Source organism: Cryptomeria japonica, chromosome 3 (assembly GCF_030272615.1).
Source record: "Cryptomeria japonica chromosome 3, Sugi_1.0, whole genome shotgun sequence".
Lineage (NCBI taxonomy): Eukaryota > Viridiplantae > Streptophyta > Pinopsida > Cupressales > Cupressaceae > Cryptomeria > Cryptomeria japonica.
Genome location: NC_081407.1, coordinates 349,202,115 through 349,220,920, shown reverse-complemented (window position 1 = coordinate 349,220,920; position 18,806 = coordinate 349,202,115). Strand labels below are relative to the sequence as shown.

Genomic DNA, 18,806 nt, shown 5'->3' with positions numbered 1-18,806 from the left:
CAACAGATTGAGCGGCTGATTCATGAGGGAGCCCAGTTCACCTACCACATGATGGGTAGATATGATTCTCGGTCCTCCGAAGATGAGGGAACCTCGAGTGCACCTAAGGAAGAGGTTGAAAAGCCCGAAAAAAGGAAGAAGGCTAAAGCCAGCAGAGGGACTCGGACATCTAAAAGAACAAGAAGGGAGAAGATCCCTATTAGGAGACCGGAGGTCACTTCATCATCAAAAGACCCAAGTTCATCTAATAAAGTAATAGAACTAGATTATATACTTGCTCCGCCTTCCCAGAGCGATGTTGACGCATTCGGAGTTGATGATCCTCCTGCACAAGACATGCTAAATACAGAGGTGAGGGTCATTAAGGCTGCCGAACCTGAGAATCAAGTTGAGGAAGGAGAAATTTCGTCTGCTCAGGAGGTTGAATTGCATGAACTCACCCAGGGGAGTCGCCACGAATTACAACTACATAGTACTGCCAAGGATGACTCCACTTTTGAAGGAGAGCAAAGGACAGATGAGACTCGCGAGCCTGAAAGGACTGAAGAACAACCATCACATGAAGATAGCAGATAGTTGTTCAACGAAGTAGGAGAGAATTCAGTTGCAAGCAAGGGACTTGACACTTCCTCCACTCTTCCTGTAACAGAGCAGCTACAAATATGCGATGAGCCAACTGAAAACATTAAAGAGCAGAGTGGGAATTTAACCATAGCATCAGGACAGACTATACTTCAAGATTGGTTAGTTGCTTGAGCTCAACGAAAGGCAGCCACCGAGCCACCCATCGACTTGGAGGACATTTTCTCATGCATAGACGAAGCCAAGTCCAAGGGGAAGAAAAAGCCTAAAGCATATTCCCGGATAACCAAAGATGAACAAAGGAACCGTACCCTCCATATCGCCACCTCGCCTACCGATAATCCAGCAGATCAAGTTACACTGGCTGATTATAGCATGACAACCGTCCTGATCGGACGAGCCACCAAGGAACAGGAAAGGGAGGAGTTCAAGGACTCCGTGCAAAACATGCTCAGGCAACTCGAAGAGATAACTGCTGAGAAAGACATGTATCGAGTCTGTGCTGAGCAAGCCGAGGGATACATTGATCACCTTCTGAGACCATTGCATAATGCCCCCGAGTCCCATGTTCCCCGTACAACATTGGTGCAAAGGACCACCCAGAGTACGAGATACTGCCAAGGCCGTCAAGGAATGGATGCGAAGCATTAAAGAGAGGGGAGAACAAATCATTGGAGAGGTAAAGGAAATGGCCCACTACCGAGAGACCATTTTGGTCAAGCTGCTCGAGGTAAAACGAGAGTGCCTTAAAGTTCATGAGGTAGTCGCTACAACTTTTCCTCTCGTAAGGGCTCTTTTTTGGACCCAAGCACAAATTCCTACATTGCCCGCCATCCTGGACCCCCACGACATCAACATCTTTAAAGAATGGTACTGGACCATCACTATGAAGAGGGAGACAAGAGAAACCATTGACAAAGAACAGGTGGAATGCGACCAAATTTTGAAGAACATGGAGGAACTTGGCAAGATATTCCTCCGATCAATGGTTTTCGGTTGGAAGAATGATCTGTCCGATGGCGTAGTGCAACCGGACTGGGAGGAAAGATTGAGAACAGATAATATCGCCTACTCCACTGAGGACCTGAATTTTGCCGGTAAATTACATTCAAACATTTTGCGTTTTGAGGTTAATCGTTCCAGTTGGTAGGATGGTTTAAAACACGTAGATTGTCATCTGGAGGGCATGCAGTATAAAATATGTCATCCCCCTATGCCTCAGTTCACGGTGCTGTTCCAGTTGTGCATCAGGTTCCAAGAGTATGTTTGTGAAGAACGTGCAGCAGGTCGGGACCTTTGGAAAGAGTATTTGCATGGCGAAGATGAATTTTTAGTAAAGGAAAAAATGCTTTCTTAAAATGCCTTTTTCTTTTAAATTTGAAAAAACACTTTTTGGCCAAAAGTTCATATTTGAGTGCCAAGTCAACTGTAAACTTTAAACTCTGTGCATGTGCACTTTTTGAATTGTTATGGATAGGTTTTTAATTACCTTTTTTAGGTAGTTATTGCTCCCCTTTGGGTGGTTGCTGATATTTACCTTCCATTTATGGGTATGGGTAACTTTTTGTACAGATGAATCTGGGCCACTTGTTTAGTTTAGATCTTGGCCATTCATCTATTTTTGGAAATCTATTTAAAGGGGCTGCTGTTCCCTTATTTTTGTAAGAAGTTCAAGGATTGTTGTTGAAGCTCTGGCGAAATTTACTCTGGATTAATGGAAAATTAAGGTTGTTTTCATTTCATTGTGAGTGCATGGTCTCCTTCACCATTTAAATTATTCTGTTGTCTTTCATTTTTCAATAGCATTTTTAGGATAAACATCTGATAGAATCCTCGCTGTTTATACCATTAAGGACTGACTGACTGTCATTCCCTTTGCATGGTTAATCTGAACCAGTCTATATGCTCAGTTTGGTTATTAAACAGTTAGTGAATGAATATTAAAATTCTGAATCTATGTTTAATAGCATGAAAACTTATTTTTCCTTGAAGATCGCACTAGATTCTTACAAACATTGTGCTTAAATAGCTGATAGTGTTAAATCTGGTTAATTGGAGGTGTCTGTCTGTTTTCTTGAACATGCTATCTTAGTTAAGTAATTAGATTTTTGTATCTCTTTTCTCTATCCCTCTGTTTGCCCCTTTTTTACCAAGAAGAAACCCCACAGTCCAGCTGAATTAGTATCAATCCAACTGAGATCAACCGATAACGAGACTGTTAAATTTCAAGGAACTCACCCGAAAGTTATTCATCTCATCGTAAGTCCCCTTTGTGTTTCCAACAAAACACATCAAACCACTGAGTAATCCCGCAATTAAGACCTGACAATCAAAACCTTGAGGTCATCCCCTTTGATCAAACAAGAAACAGCATTAGGGATTTCCTTATCTCAAGAGAGAATAGGATACTCGGTGAGATCATTCTATTTTGCATTGGCCGGATGGAGTTTGGAGCGATGCGACTTTAGACATGCAACTCTCATCTGAGTTGTCACCTGATCACATTAGATGCAGATATTTTGTGTGGGTTGTCCATTACTGGGACATTCAGTTTCAAAAGATAACCGTTAGTGACATTTTCCACGTTGTATAATGGGTTGCTCTTGAAATGTCACTACTTCTATGGCTAGTTTGTCTCTTATTGCTTGTGTTTATATAGCCTCGGTTGTTAGGTGCATCTTGTGTCAGGCTACATTGTCTATTATCTTTTTAGTTTTGTTTCTAAATTGAAATTTTATTTCCAAATTAAAAATAAATTGAAGGAGAAATTCATCATCTTGTTGTTCTTTCGTATGAGATTTGTTTTTTCTATCTTATCTCTTCTTGGGTTAACATTTTGCATCATCCTTTTGGACATTATTGTGATCATCTTGAGCCTAGACCCTTTTTCATTATTGTTCTCCAATTCTCTACCATCCAATAATTGATGGTGTTCTATATTCAACATATGGTTTAAAGTTTCTTATGGCCCGTTGTTGGTAAAATTTCTATTAATGAAAATTGTTTTTGGAACTCATCTCCTAATGGTTTAGAATCTTTGAGAATGTTTGTGCTAGGTATAAAATTCTTTGATTCTAATCCTGCATAGGTTCTTATGGTTCTTTCTTTAATGATTGCAACTCATTGATGATTTACCCTCAATAGGCTCCCTCAAAGCTTACGTATCCAAGCCCTTACCCTATCTTGGGACTATACCCTCAAGGTTTACGGGATGCTGATCCCTACCCTATCTTGGGAATCATCCTATTGACTGGATTTAGACTGCTCCTCTTGGAAACAATTCAGTCCCTTCTTCTTAGATACTGACAGTATTAACAAGAATTAGACTATAAGTATACTAATTTCTCATGTATTATGAATATATATATGAAATTAAGTATGACTGTCACACATATTGCAGTCTATATTAATATTACTATTAAATTCTGCATAAGAACATTATCAAGCTTCACATGTGAAGCAAATCCTCATGCATGCCACCAAGAACAAGGATGCTACTGCCTGTAACTTAATAACAGTTCTTATCTGATCTGATCCATGGTTATGTGACCGGATGACCTTTATATCTCTCAATGTGAAGGAGAGGTCACACCTCTTCATCATGTATGTCTTTTGGCAAGAGACACATTCTTTCACCATTAGCACCCTTTGAAAGAGTGCAACTCTTCATTATTTCTACCCTTTGAAAGGGACACAACCTTTCACAATCAGATCTGCACATGTTATTTAAATCAGATCTGCACTTCTGATTTCCAAAATTATCCCCCTCTCAAATGAGGTTCTCTTCTCCCTTTTATATCTCATGTTTGAGGGAGTCTCAACTTTTCCTTCCATGTCTTTTGACATTCATTAACTTAATTAAATTTTAATTATATTTAATTATATTCTTTTATATTTTAAATTTAATTTTTAATATTTTAATTTTATCATTATTTATTCTTAAATTATATTTCAAAGTGGTGACATTACAATTTTGTGGTGGCAAAAGTCATGAATCTGTATGATAGGGGAGCCACTTACGTTGACATAGCACTTAGAACTACAAGATAGGAACATGAGGGGTGCGAAACATCATGTAACTGCATGATAATAAAGAAAATGCTGGCAGAAGTTGTCAAGGTCAGGTGAGAGGGTGAGTTTTGATTGACAAGATGAAAGAAATTGCACAGAAGTATGCTCTTTGTTGGCACTTCACTGTCAGCTGTGACAGCAGAGGTACATCGAAGTCATGTTTTTCATTATTCTCAATCGGCTTCATGAAGGGGAAATCACAGCTATTCATGGGGTTGACAGGATTTAAAACATTACGTAAAACTTAAAACACTCAAACCCAAGACCACTCTTATTTCCATAGTTATTTGTCTTAGACTATGGATGGCACCCACAAGGGGTCTTAAACTATCTATCTTCAGGATTGTTAGTGGTTGATGTTGTACCAGGTGTTTTCAGTGGTTTGTGGTAAGTTTTCAAAACTTGCTAAGGAAGGTTATACCTCGGTGTTTCATTCACAAACAATAGCAACAAAGTATCATTCCCCAGTCATAAATGGCTTTGTTTAAGTCCTCATATCTTTCCTTTAGATGTTCAAGTATCATCAACAAACTTTTTGTCATATGAATGTATTGTACTGTGCAGTGGGGTCATGATCATATTCTGAGGTTTCTAGAATATCAATTGTCAGATTGGCCTCGTGAAAGGTTTTATTCATTGGCAACAAGGTCCAGGGTTTGAAATACTGGATATTCGTTGTTTTTGCAAACTGGTGTCAATTTTGAGTCATCAATTTTGTTGGTGAAGTCTCATGGGAGGTTAAGGTTTTCAGTGTTATTTTGTTGAATGCATCAAGCTTTGGATCAAAGTGTCTTCAAAATCATGGAAGATGTTTGTGCAACAAGGCAGCTGTTTTTGGCAATGACTATATCAGTGGTTGTCATTTTTGAATGGAGAAGGGTCTATTTTATTTTATTTATTTGTTTAGAATAGTTTTGTTTTAAAATTTCATTCTTTCCCAATTTTTTGCAGCTTAAAGCATTCTGGTTTAAAACAATGATTTGGGGATTGATTAATTGCTATTTGTTTGCAAGTTTCTTTATATGTTTGTTTAGAATAGCTTTGTTTTAAAGTTTTCTTCTTTACTACTTTTTCTCAGCTTTAAGTGTTTAGGTTATAGCTTTAAAACAATGTTTTTTGGGGATAATTAATTATTAATATAACTCCCTAAAAAGCTATGTTTTTATAACCTATAAATAAGTGCTTTGAGAACAAGATATTCACATTACTCTTATGTTGCCAAAACTGTTATTTAGGCTCATTAACTCTGTTTGTGATTTCATTGATTGGATTCAAAATGAATAAAAATGTCAAACTTTGTATAGATGCTATTTATTCATCTAGATTGTAGTTTGTGTGCAAACTAGCTATTTTGTCTTTGAAATCATGTGTTACGTTGTGTTGAAGTAGTTGTTATTCTTTTCAATCTTGCATGCACCTATGTTCCACAATTTTTTCGGGATGGGGATGGCAAAGGATGGCAAGATTTTTTTTCAGAATGGTAGGGAATAGGAAGCCTTTTTTTAGGGGATGGCTGGTGAAGGTGATTTAAAAAAATAGGAAATTTAAACTATTCATATATAAAACTAAAAACATTCATTCTATATATTATAGAACAATATTATGTAACATTAGAGTTGAACATAAAAGTAACATGAGAGTTGATGCACAATATATAAAATTTCATTGCTTTCATTGTCAATGTGCATATTTAGTATTTAGTAAATAACAGCTACAACAAATTGTCCAAAGGCTACTGTTGTGTTGTAAATACATATGCCCCATTGCAAATGGGGACCTGTTGGTGTACGTTTTATCATTCACCGAACATTAGAATAAAATATCCAAGGATGCTCTATCCTCTCCTGAACAAAATCACTAGTTGTGCCAAGATTGCGAGAAAGACCACAAGGCGACTCCAAGGTCTATATTTGTGAACGAGTGACTTTATGTGGATAGCTTCCTTGGTAGTGTGTGCCGAAATACACGTGGGACTTATGCTCAAAAAGATCATTCACAAGCTAAAACTTAGACGAATTTAACAATAATTGCTCTCTTTTTTTTTGGATTTTCTCAGATTTTGGACTTCCTCAAAAAAGGATAAAAGGATAAGGGTTCAGGAGTTCTATGCTACTTCTAAGCTATTCCTATGAACTCAAGAGACGGTAAAGACTAGGTGAAACCAATAACAACACTTTGTTTCGCCACTCTTGGACAACTATGCAAAGCGGGTGCAATCTTCTAAGGTTGTGCTCAAGATTTTCATGCTTATGAATAATACCAACAATTGAACAATATTACTCAAAGTAGAAGTTAAGCATCCACATCAAAAGTTCAGGCTAACTTTACACATTGAATGAAAATCATCCATCCAAGAAAGTATGAGCAAAAGTTTCACCAATCTAAACTATCAATCCTTCATTCATCTAACAACTTCAAAGCAAATTACTTTAAGCAAATCTATTCTATGTGTTGAAGAAAATATGCAACCATGCAACCACTTGATAACAATAAGATTTCAAAACAATACTGATAATGAACTTTTTATTATTCAAGTAGCTTTACGCAACAATTTCATAAATCTCTCCACAACAATGAAATGAGAGAATGAGAGTTTATATAGAGTTGTAAAAAATGAGTGAATGGCCGAGATCATTCTAAGATCAACGATCAAGATTAATACAACACAACCCTAGATAGAGTTTCTAAAAATGAAACTAGAGACAAATGCATGCTGGACAAGTGGCGTAATTAGCCATCTCCTAAGAAGGTGCATCCTTATCCTCATGGGCAGCAGCTTGTTTAATGAATCTGGACACAATTGAGTCGACCTCTTCCATGGTGACATGTGGCAACATGCTGATCCTGTGTTCCCATCCGTCCAAATCATCTGCGCAAGAGGCAAAAGTAATCTCCCACTTCAGCTCCTGTTTCTGGAAGGCATCTCGAATAGACAAGAATTCTGATGCCTTGACTAAATTCTATTTCAGGATTGGTCCTGTGATGGGGAAGAAAATCCCTTGAATTCTGAGCTTTAGGCTTTCCAAATGCATATCACTTTCTTTGTTTGTTTCTTTCTCGAGCACATCTGCAACTATGAGGAAGATCTTATCCTGAATCTCTTTTATCTGCTCCTCGGCCTTAGCACTATCTGCCTTTACTTTCTCCAAAACTTCATTGTGTGCAACTAATGTCCAATGCCATGCATTAAAATCATAGGCAGCCCCTGCTGCAATTATCTCTTTGTTAATCAATTCTTGTTTATGCATGCCCTTCAATACTCTAAGGCATGGGATAATCCTGTCTTGAGTGTCCTAGAGATCAATCCATGCTTTCACCATGCTTGCAATTTTGGAGAGCAAGAAGAAGTCTGCCCATATGTCAGTCTCAATTTGTCCGCAAATGTTGTTGCTTCTTCTTTTCCATTTGCCATCCATTCTTTGGTTTCTTTGGCCGTAACTATTTCTTCCTCAAAATATTTGACTGTCTCCTATGAATTTAAAAGTGGAGGAACTTATAGATTGGCTTGATTGAGCGGCTTAGTCAAGTGCTCTATGTATTCCCTCAGGTGCTCAACTTCTCTTTTGTATTCCCTTTTCTTTCCTACTTCTTTGTCTAGTCTTGCATTCATGGAAGCGACTAAATTATTCAAGTCTTCAACTTCTTGACTCTTAGTAGTTGGTCCCAAATCGATTGTAGTGATTGCATATTCATGAGAAGCAATATCTTCTTTTGCCTTGTCTACTTTTGGCACAACAATCTGTACCGTGCGACAACCAGATTCATATCTCTGGATGGTGGATCACCTTTTGGTTGGCTTCTTTACAACAACCTATTCTAATCTGGCCAAGAAGTCGGCCATATCATCTTCTTCTTGAACTTCTATTACCTATATCTTTTATTTCAATATTTCCTTCAGCCAAACAGGAACTGTAGGTTGTTAAACGCCTTCCACCTCCTGATCATTCTCTTCACATGGCATATTTTGGCCTCCTTGAAGAGCGGAAATCATTCCCTCTTAAAATTCATTGCCCAGAATATCCATTTCATTATCTGAGTCCAATATTTCTGTGCCTGTAGGAGATGGGGGCTCTTCATCTTCTCGATGGACTGACTCTACATTTCCTTCATGAACTGGGGAAGGAATCTCCATATCTGCCAATGCCTCATCAATAGCCAATGTATCAATTATGTTTCCTGATGCGGTAGAACGAGATGGTTGTATCCTTTGTTTTTTCTGAGCAGGTCCTTCATTTACAACTGTCTTCCCTTTTGTTCTTGAAGAGTTTCCCACTTCTCCTTTCTTTTTAGTACTTTCAGTCAGTTTGGCACTTTGAGATGCTTTTGCATTTGAAGAACATTTTTCTGCTTCACCCATCTGATCATAAGTCAAGGTTAGATTTACATTCTTCTGCTTCACCCATCATATCATAAGTCAAGGTTAGATTTCTTCATCTTAGCACATGAATTTGCTGATCGACCCACCAACGAGAATACTTCACAAATAGCCGCATTAAAGTAGCTAAGTCTGCATGCTCAGGTTTTGACCATCCAACAAGTGGAAGAGGTGTACTCTCGTCAAAGCGTGGCTGAGTGTATTCTGCATTATCTTCCAACTGATCAGGTACACAAAAAAGTTGAGTTATTCTGATCAAGCTTATTGGTAGTCTGGACCATAGTAGCAAAAATCGTTTAGGGAAAAAATCGGCAAACCAAAAGTATAAGATTTTTTGAAAAAATCGGATTTTAAAAAAACCATAAAAAATTGTAGAAAAAGAGACAAAAACTATTTTTTTATTTTTTTAAATAACTTCAGGGCATTTCCATAGCATAGAGATCTAAAGAGAAAATAAAATAGAGTTTAACCTGTGAATTGTAGAAAATAATTTTTTGTTGTTTATATTCATATGACTGATTACATAGGCAAATAATCGGTTAACTTTTTAAGAGGGCAGTCACCAAATACACCAAATAGTTGTCTAAGTCAGATCAAATATTAACTAAGTCTGAAGTAACTGAGATCAAAAGTTAACAGAAAAATAGTAAAAGTGAAAGCCATTTTGAAGTAATCCAAGAATTTCATTGTGATTGAGGCAAGGAGTTTTGTAGGGTTAATTCAATATTTTAGAAAGCTTATCAAATCATATTCCACAATTGCAATGCTTTATATCATAGTAACAAAAATCATTTGGGGAAAAAATCGGCAAACCAAAAGTATAAGATATTTTGAAAAAATGGGTAAGAAATTGGATTTAAAAAATCGTAAAAATTTGTAGAAAAATAGACACAAACTACTTTTTTTTTTAATTTAAAACTTAAGGGCATTTGCATAGCATAGATATATAGAGAGTAAATAAAATAGAGTTTAACCGATGAATTGTAGAAAATAGATTTTGTTGTTTATATTCATATTGCTGATTACATAGGCAAATATTCATTTAACTTTTTTAAAGGGCAGTCACCAAATACACCAAATAGCTGTCTAAGTCTGAGATCAAAGATTAGCTAAGTCTATGAGGTAGCTAAGATCAAAATTTATCAGACTGAGATCCAATTATTGTTAGGAATTTAGTAAAAGTGGAAGCCATTTTGAAGTGATCCAAAACTTTCATTGTGATTGAGGCAAGGAGTTTTCTAGGGGTATTAGCTAAGTCTGTGAAGTAGCTGAGATCAAAATTTATCACACAGAGATCCAACTATGGTTAGGAATTTAGTAAAAGTGGAAGCCATTTTGAAGTGATCCAAGACTTTCATTGTGATTGAGACAAAGAGTTTAACCCATGAATTGTAGAAAATAGATTTTTGTTGTTTATATTCATATTGCTGATTACATAGGCAAATATTCTTTTAACTTTTTAAAAGGCAGTCACCAAATACACAAAATAGTTGTCCAAGTTTGAGATCAAAGATTAGCTAAGTCTATGAAGTAGCTGAGATCAAAATTTATCAGACAGAGATCCAACAATCGTTAGGAGTTTTGTAAAAGTGGAAGCCATTTTGAAGTGATCCAAGACTTTCATTGTGATTGAGGCAAGGAGTTTTCTAGGAGTAGTTCAATATTTGAGAAAGCTTATCAAATCATATTCCATAGTTGCAATGCTTTATATTCTCTGATGGCAATTGGTAAGTCTTTTATATGGGGTAGAATTCAACAAAAGGCTTTTGTTTAGTTGAAGTAAAAGATTAGCAAGCCACTAGTTTTGGCAATACCTAGCTTGCAACTACTATTTTAGGTAGAGACAAATTTTAATGATTGTGTGTTGGAGGCTCTTTTATTACAACTATGTAAGCTTGTTTGTTGTCATTCAGATTTATTTCGTGGAGCACTTTAGATATATTGCTCACATAATGAATTGTATGTCTTTGTTTGAGCAAAAATTAACTATATCAATTAAAAATTAAAAATTAAAAATCATATATCTATATCTACATATATTAAATATGTCTTTGAACATTTAGTGTTGTGGTAGAAAAACTCCATTTGGTGAGGTAGCCACCAAGGTTCAAACCCCTACTGGGCCATTGAGCTCGTGGGCTTTCTACCTCTGTTGGGTCGTTGAGCTCGTGGGTTTGAACAAGTGAAGTTTCGGGAATGATGAACCCCCCGAAAATGGACAAAATAACAAACGTTTTCAACGTTGATTCCACATTGACTCTGATTTTGTCTCAGATCAATCCTATTTCTAAGCAATTCAATAATTTCACGCATTTTTCTTGGGTTTTGCAAGTTTTTACAATGATTTTTTTTCACTTTTTTGCCATTTTGGGGTTTTTAACATGATTTTAATGTGATTTAAATGCAATAAATCTTTGAAAATTGGGTCAACGCTTGGTCAACAATTTTTCATGAATCAGGATTTTTTTGGGGAATAAATCGGCTAGCTCCAGGATTTAGGATTAATTGGGTATAATCGCGATTTTTTGCAGACTATTGCTTCATTGGTCTGGACCATAGTCTCTTCCTGATGTCAAATTCATCTACAGCATCTGCCCAAAAATCTTCTAAGTCCACTCTATGCCTGTATCTCTCTCCATTTACTGTCCCAATATTTCTGTGAGCATCATAGTTAGCTCTGGACTAGTAAAATGTGAAGGGATACCATTGCATCTCTAGACTGGCACTTCTAGTTGCCAGTGCTGTTGGACAAGACTCTAGCATATTTCCAATAAAGAAAGGGAAGGAAATAGCCGCCTTTTGTCTTATTCTTTTGAAGCCTCGATATCTCTTCAGCTATCTAAGAACTTCTAGTAGGACCATTCTATTGGTGGGATAGATCAGAAGTCGGTAAGGACGACCAACAAAACCTTGAACTCTTATGTATGTGAATTTCGGAAACTGGATAAACCAGGATCGATGCTTGCTGATTAAACTCTTAGCTTCAGGAGACAACCTTTGATGAGTTCCCCCTTGTAGTGTCCTTGTGATATACACCAAGAATACATCATTCACTCGCTTGAAATGGCTCTTCTCACTAAGTTGCAATTGCGGGTAATAGTCATAAGACTTGAATTCATTTTCACCATTGCCAACTATGCCTCTGCAAACCAGTCCAAAATGTCTATAATTTTTGGCGAACAAGTAGACAATGTAAGAGCTCATATAAAATGACTTTATCTTTTCTAAATTTGTCAATTGTTCATGAAGATTGTTACTGATTATGCTGGACCAATTGAATATCTTGACTCCCGAGGTGATTTCATCAATAAAGTAGTACATCCATGTCTCGAATGGCGCACCCTGAGGGTTGCCCATTACTCTATTCAGCTGTAGGATAATATCACCATATTCCTCTTTGAAGTATGGGCGCAACAGCTTCTTTGGCACTTTCCCTTGAGGTCTTGTCTTTTCTAACCATGACTTGTTGATATTCGCCGCACAAAGTTCAAACTGGTCATCATAGATCTTTTGGGTATCTTCTTTTGTTTTATATGAAGTTTTATTGTAGTTTGGTATTCCAAACACTTCCTGAATGGCTAACTTTGAAAGATTAGCTAATACCCTTCCATTAGGTGCAATGATCGCTCTTTCTTGCATATCATAGTGCATAGCACATTCAACCATTAACTCAACGCATTCTTTAGCTGGTGGAAATCCAGCTGCTTGGATGATGCCATTCCTCATCATCCGGTGAGCAATGGGTGTTGGCAAGTATCCATCGCGGCCATACATGTAATGTCCCCTTTTTTGGATGATATGGTTTATGATTGGATTAGCCTATTATTGGCCCTCGTAGGCTAAGACTGTGATGTCCCCAATACAATTAAATAATAAATTTAATTACTTTATTGTAAGGCCTCAAATTTAATAAGAAACATTTCAGGCCCTTTTATTTAATTAGATTAGGCAAGTCTTGGTTGGTCGTGTCGGCCCGTTTGTAATCCTTCGGGAAGTTTCCCGGAGCCCATATATATGGCCGAGTTAGTCTTTGTCATAGGTATGCGAATTTGGTATTTTCTTTGTATGTGCGAATTCCAGTTGGAGTTCAGCTTGTCTGTCATTTCAGAGGTGAGAGATCCTCCCTGCTTGGCATCCGCAGTTTTGGTGGGAGTTCTCCTCACCCTATTCCGCTTTTGTTCCAAGTCTGTGTAATTTGTTGTGCAATCATTATCAATATAATTTCCTGTGCATGTGCAAATATTCATCATCTACACCTAAGTCTCTTGTGCCTGATAATAATTCATTCCACTGATTAAGTATCTGAAGGGGTTCGAGGGCGGAACTTGGCAAGCATTCACCTACTGTACGGCCCTACCATACACTCCCATCCAACACCCACAGTATGGCCCAATATTGTACACTCCCATCTAGCACCCACTGTACGGCCCACTACCATACACCCACCCAACATCCACCGTATGGCCTCTGCTCAACACCGTACGACCTTGTCTTATACCACCGTACGACCTCTGCACCAACACCACCATACGACTTTGCCTTATACCACCGTACGAGCTCTGCACCAACACCACCATACACCCTTGCCACCCTAGCCAGTACTGTCAGGGAACATTACAAAGACTGACGGTTAGAGGGTTCTAGTTGGAAGTGCAGGAGGCTTATTCCCATTCTAGAGGTCAGAAGTGTTCAGGATTGCTCTTCGTTTGGTTCAAATTGGACTTCGTTTGGGCTCAGTTTCATATACTTACTATTTATAGTAAGTCAGGAGGTGATCGAGAGGGACCCTTTCTATTTTTAGCAAGTCAGTGGGTTGGACAGAGGACAAAATGGTCAACTCCCCGGTGCATAAAAAATGAAGAAATATTGATTAATCATGGAGTTATGCTTATTTGATTATTTTATTAATAAATTTTATTATGAGGCCGTTTAATGTTATATTGTAAATTATTATTATTTCATAAAGAAAGGGTCATACTCATCATTAAAAGTTGGCCATTTATTGAATTAATTTACGAGGCGCCAAGATCAAGGTATTAGTATTAAATATTAAAAGATGCAAATGTAATAACATTTAATTATTATTAAATGTGCTTTTGGAGGGAAATCAACTTCTTCATGAAGTTGTATATATTCAGCCTTGGGAATTGAGCCATTCATTCTATGAGCATTTGATAACTTGACATTTATGTTTTCTTGGCATTTGGAAAAGGCAAACCCAAGGGTTTCTACATTTCTGCATTTTTGCAAATCAGGGCATTGGAGAACGTAGTATCTTCATTGTGACAGCTACCCGAGGTGGTGAAAGATCTTCTGAGGGTTGCTTTTGAGTTGGCTGTAACCAGCAGTCAAATTGTGAATATTGGAGGTCATTTTTGGAACAAATTGGAGATGTTTCAAGGCTGTAATTAATTAATTCTGAGGACTGATATACGACAGCAAGGGCGGCATACGTAGAGGGCACAATTTCATCAAATATTGTGAAGTTTCATTAGCATCAAGGGTTGCAGCAGTGTTACAAAGCATTTCGATTTGCACATCAGGTTCCTTATTGTTTATTTGCATTGTCATATCAATCTGTGAGTTGTTGCTGTAGATGCACATTTTATGAGACTTGTGAGGGCATTTTGATTGTGAGCCAAGAGTCTTGGCATTGAATATTGGATAGTTGAAATCATCATATGCGTTGTGCATTCCAACTTGTATTTGGCTTAGCATAAAAAGAAGGTAGTACAAGGTTGCATGTCATTTTGTTTGTCAAAATGCTTAATTGCTGCATATTGGTTATCTTAGGATGCATGAGAAGTGTTTGTTAAAATGTCCATTGGCTGTAGGTGCACATTTTACATGTAGAAGTCATATGTGTGCATTCAAAAGACAAAAAAGATTGCATTCGCATTTTAGCTCTTGGCATATGTAGAAGTCATATGTGTGCATTCCAAGTAAGCAAAAACAATCTGAAAACAAAAGACAACAAGATAGAGGTTTGACAATTGTTTGACAAAATTCCTTGAGGTCCAAGTCAGCTATTAGAAATCAGATTTAGCAAAACCAATGAAAGCTGCATAACACACAGAGTTATACTATCTGTCTAAAACTGCATAACACGCGAGTTATTCAGTCTGAAAACTAGAACAACAGGTTATCAGACAATTGTTTGTTAATATTCCTTACACTTTCAGTCATACAACAACAGGGGATATCACAATACATTCTCTTTTTGAAGTCTTCAAAATCCACATGCCTAAGGGCAGTATCTGTGACATTCTTCCACTTGGATTTGATCTTTGATTCCGACTTCAATCCCTTACTAGCGAACTTCATCTTGAGTTTTCCTGGAAGAAACTCCTTTGGTGGTCTTTTACATGCAAAACACATGAAAACTTAATATTATTTATTGAGAAAATTCGTAGTTTTAATTCTGATTTTAGACCTTTTAACTCAGAAATTTCACTTTCAGCTTGCTAAAAAGCTAAATATCTATGAAAAATTGGACTGGAAGTGGATGAAATTGGTCAAGTACTTAGTAATTTCAGAGAAATAAACGGTTTAGATAGAAGAAATCAGTCAAGATTATGAATTTCTTGAACCTCTGGAGTTTTCTTTGACTGATTTTGATGAAAATTTGCCTTAAATTCTGAAAATTTTGTCTAAAATTCAGAAAAAGCACTTATTTTCTTCCTTCTAACATAGAGAAAAAATTTAAATCTTCAAAATTCTTTCACAAATTCTAAGAGAGAGAACTTCTTTAGAATTGCACTCCAATCTTCCAACCTGATAATGAATTTGAAAGTGACTGGTTGAAAATATATAGAGTTAAGAATTTTAATTTTAGAAGCTCCATGTTTTTTTAAAATTATTTTTTTGTGTTTTTATGTTTTAAATCTTTCCAAAATGGAAAGTTTTATTTCTCTCAAGGATTTTTTCCTGAGCCAAAGAATCTTCTAGATCTTTCTTTCAAATTCCAAAATTTCTTGAATTTTTGAAAATAATTCAAGTGTTGGAAAATATTCATGTGTCAATTTTTTTTTTCCAACCCGTTCATTTGATTGACCCTTGATTTCATGTGCTTACTTTGTCAAATTTATTTTTCCTCTAGCCATTTTTCTCTCTTGGCCATGGCAAGTTGATCATCTTCATGTCTTATCTTTAAATCATAGGCGGATTTTTATCTTGTTTAGGCATCTTCACATATTCCATTTATGCCTAGGCGAATTTGGTTAGTGTCTTGCCAACTTGTGTTTGTTTGTGCCATCTATCTTGGCAAATTTTATTTTCTTCTTGAATGGATCTTGAAGTGTGTTTAGCCAAGAGTTTGGACATACTTTTTTTTAGCAACTTCTATCTTGCCACCTTCATCTTCTTCTAGGTAGGCTTCATGAGTAGTTCTATGCCATCCTTGTGCTTTTACCATGCTTTCTTTTGGTGGACTTGATAGGCAACTTGCCATGTGCTTTAAGAAGGCGGAGTTTGTCTTCTATTCGCCATTTTCCTAGATTCACTTGGGCTTTAAGAAGACAATGCAATTTGCAAATTGCTTTGCAAACTTTGAACAAAGGGGAAAATCTCTCACAAAACCGATTTTAGGCAAGAACAAAACAAAACATATAACTATCATGAAGATAAAGAATCTCTTGTAGACAAAAGAAGAAGATTCAAAGCCTAGCCACGTTTTTGAAAAAACGCCATATGTATCAAAATGCCCATTAAAAGCATGAAGAATCGGTCAAGTAAAACACCCAACCTCCACGCCTAGGCAAGACAAGCCAAAACAATTTAGGAAAGACAAGATTCGTGGCACTTGAATGATGCAAATCGTGGCATTTTTCAAAAACGTTTTTGCTGTTAGAACACCATAAAACCAGCGATAATGTCTTCCAAATGGCATGAAGAGAGTTGGAAAATGCATGAAAATAGCAAGGAATCCAAAATGCCTTCCTCCTCCTAAGATTTCTCCACAAAAATCGGTGGAAATCTTCAACAAAATCCTCCAATATTGCTGGTCAGGTTTTTGAGGAAGAATGACAAGTTTAAAATTGCAAAGAACACATGAAATCGGGTTTCTAAAACTCATTTGCAAGTTTAAAAATGTCACTTTTTTATGCATAAGGCAAAAACGGGTTTTTAAAACCTTTTTACATGTTTGAAATGTTCACTTCCCCCCTCATAAGGCAAAATCGGGTTTTTGAGAGCAAACAAGTAGTTTAAAATACTTGTAATAGGGAAATAAAACTCCCATTACTAGTTTTAAACAACTCAACAAAAGACTAGTAAAGGGAAAATAAAATTCCTTTTACAAGTGACAAAAACAACTTAAAAATAAAACATGTAATAGGGAAATAAAATCCCTATTACAACTTAAAGTGATTTTATAAAACTTGTAATGGAGGAGAAAAACCCCTACCATAACTTAAAATCACTTAAGTGGAACTTTTAAAAAGAACTACAAGTTTTATTTTAATTTTATAATTTAAAGTTCACTTGTAATATGCCCAAAAAGTTCCTACAGTGACTTAAAAGTCAAAAAGCAACAAGGGGGAAATAAAAAGTAAGTTACAAGTTCTATTTTTCATATAGTGCACTTGTAATTAACTAAAAATTTCCCTACAAAGATTAAAACAAAGGAAAACATTAAAACTTGCAACTTGAGGAAAATTTCCCACCTGCAGTCAGGGAAAAAAACTCGAAATTGAAGGAAAGACATAGCAAACGAACCCAGAATACGATGAAATTTGAAACGTGGTTTAAGGATGGACTAAGGATTAGTCCAGTCCATGGATTAGGCGAAATGCTTCATCGGGAAGCGTGCCATAGAGTAAAATTTCCATTTTCTGACAATTTTTTTATGTAATGGTCCTTCATTTTTGAAAACAAAAATGAGGACAACACCATGTTTATCTGGAACAAAACCCTAACTAGGGTTTCTACCTTGCTTTTTGTACTTAGGGACATAGTTTTTCTATTTTGAAGTCATGGGTATTGATCATATGGCCTAAGGAATGATCTTCTGGAACAAAACTCTAATTAGAATTTTTACCCTGCTTTTTACACTTTGAGACAAAATTTCTTAATTCTGAGAACATGGGCACTGATCTTATGACCTGCGGAACAAAACCCTAATTCTACTTTTAGAAAAGAAGAAAAAAGCAAAAAGTAAATAATGAAAAAAGCAAGCCAAAAAAAACTACTTCTCTGATTGTGCAGTGCCAAAAACAAAAAACTTTCTAAATTTAGAAAAAAGCAAAAAAGCAAAATTCCTAAAAATAGAAAGTTGTCAGAAATGACTCAAAGCAATTGCGATCCTCGTCCTTTAGACCTTCTAAGCACTTTGACAATGTTCAAACATTATCCTGAGCATGAACTCTCTACTTGACTCCAGATGACTTCTTAAAAACTCTCAAAGAAGATGGATTATGAAATTGCAGAGCTAGGATAAAACTCTAAAAAGCAAACAACTGGGGGTCCTCATATGCGATGGGGCGATGTGTGAAATAGGTCACAACATGAACCCCACTTTTTTGCTTGCTAGATTAGTGTTTTGTCTTAGCTTGGCAATAGTTTTAGTCTTTCACCTTTGTTTGTGAGAGGGGTTTTTGTTTTGTTAGTCCGTGAAAGAGTGCGTTGATCTGTCCTTGAAGTAACGTAGAGTGCAAAAGTTCGTCCTTAGGGTGTGATCAAGTTGGGATTCAAGTTTTGAGTCCAAAACTTATGAATAGGTGTCAAGATTGAGGATAGATATGAGGAATTCCAAAATTGTCAAAATTGTCAAAAGTTGAAA

General features: G+C 36.5%; 1 protein-coding gene across 2 annotated transcripts in view; it reads left to right on the top strand.

Moving 5' to 3' along the window:
• Nucleotides 1-18,806, top strand: part of LOC131076511 (uncharacterized) — a 169,675-nt gene that overhangs the window by 45,591 nt on the left and 105,278 nt on the right. The window lies entirely within an intron of this gene.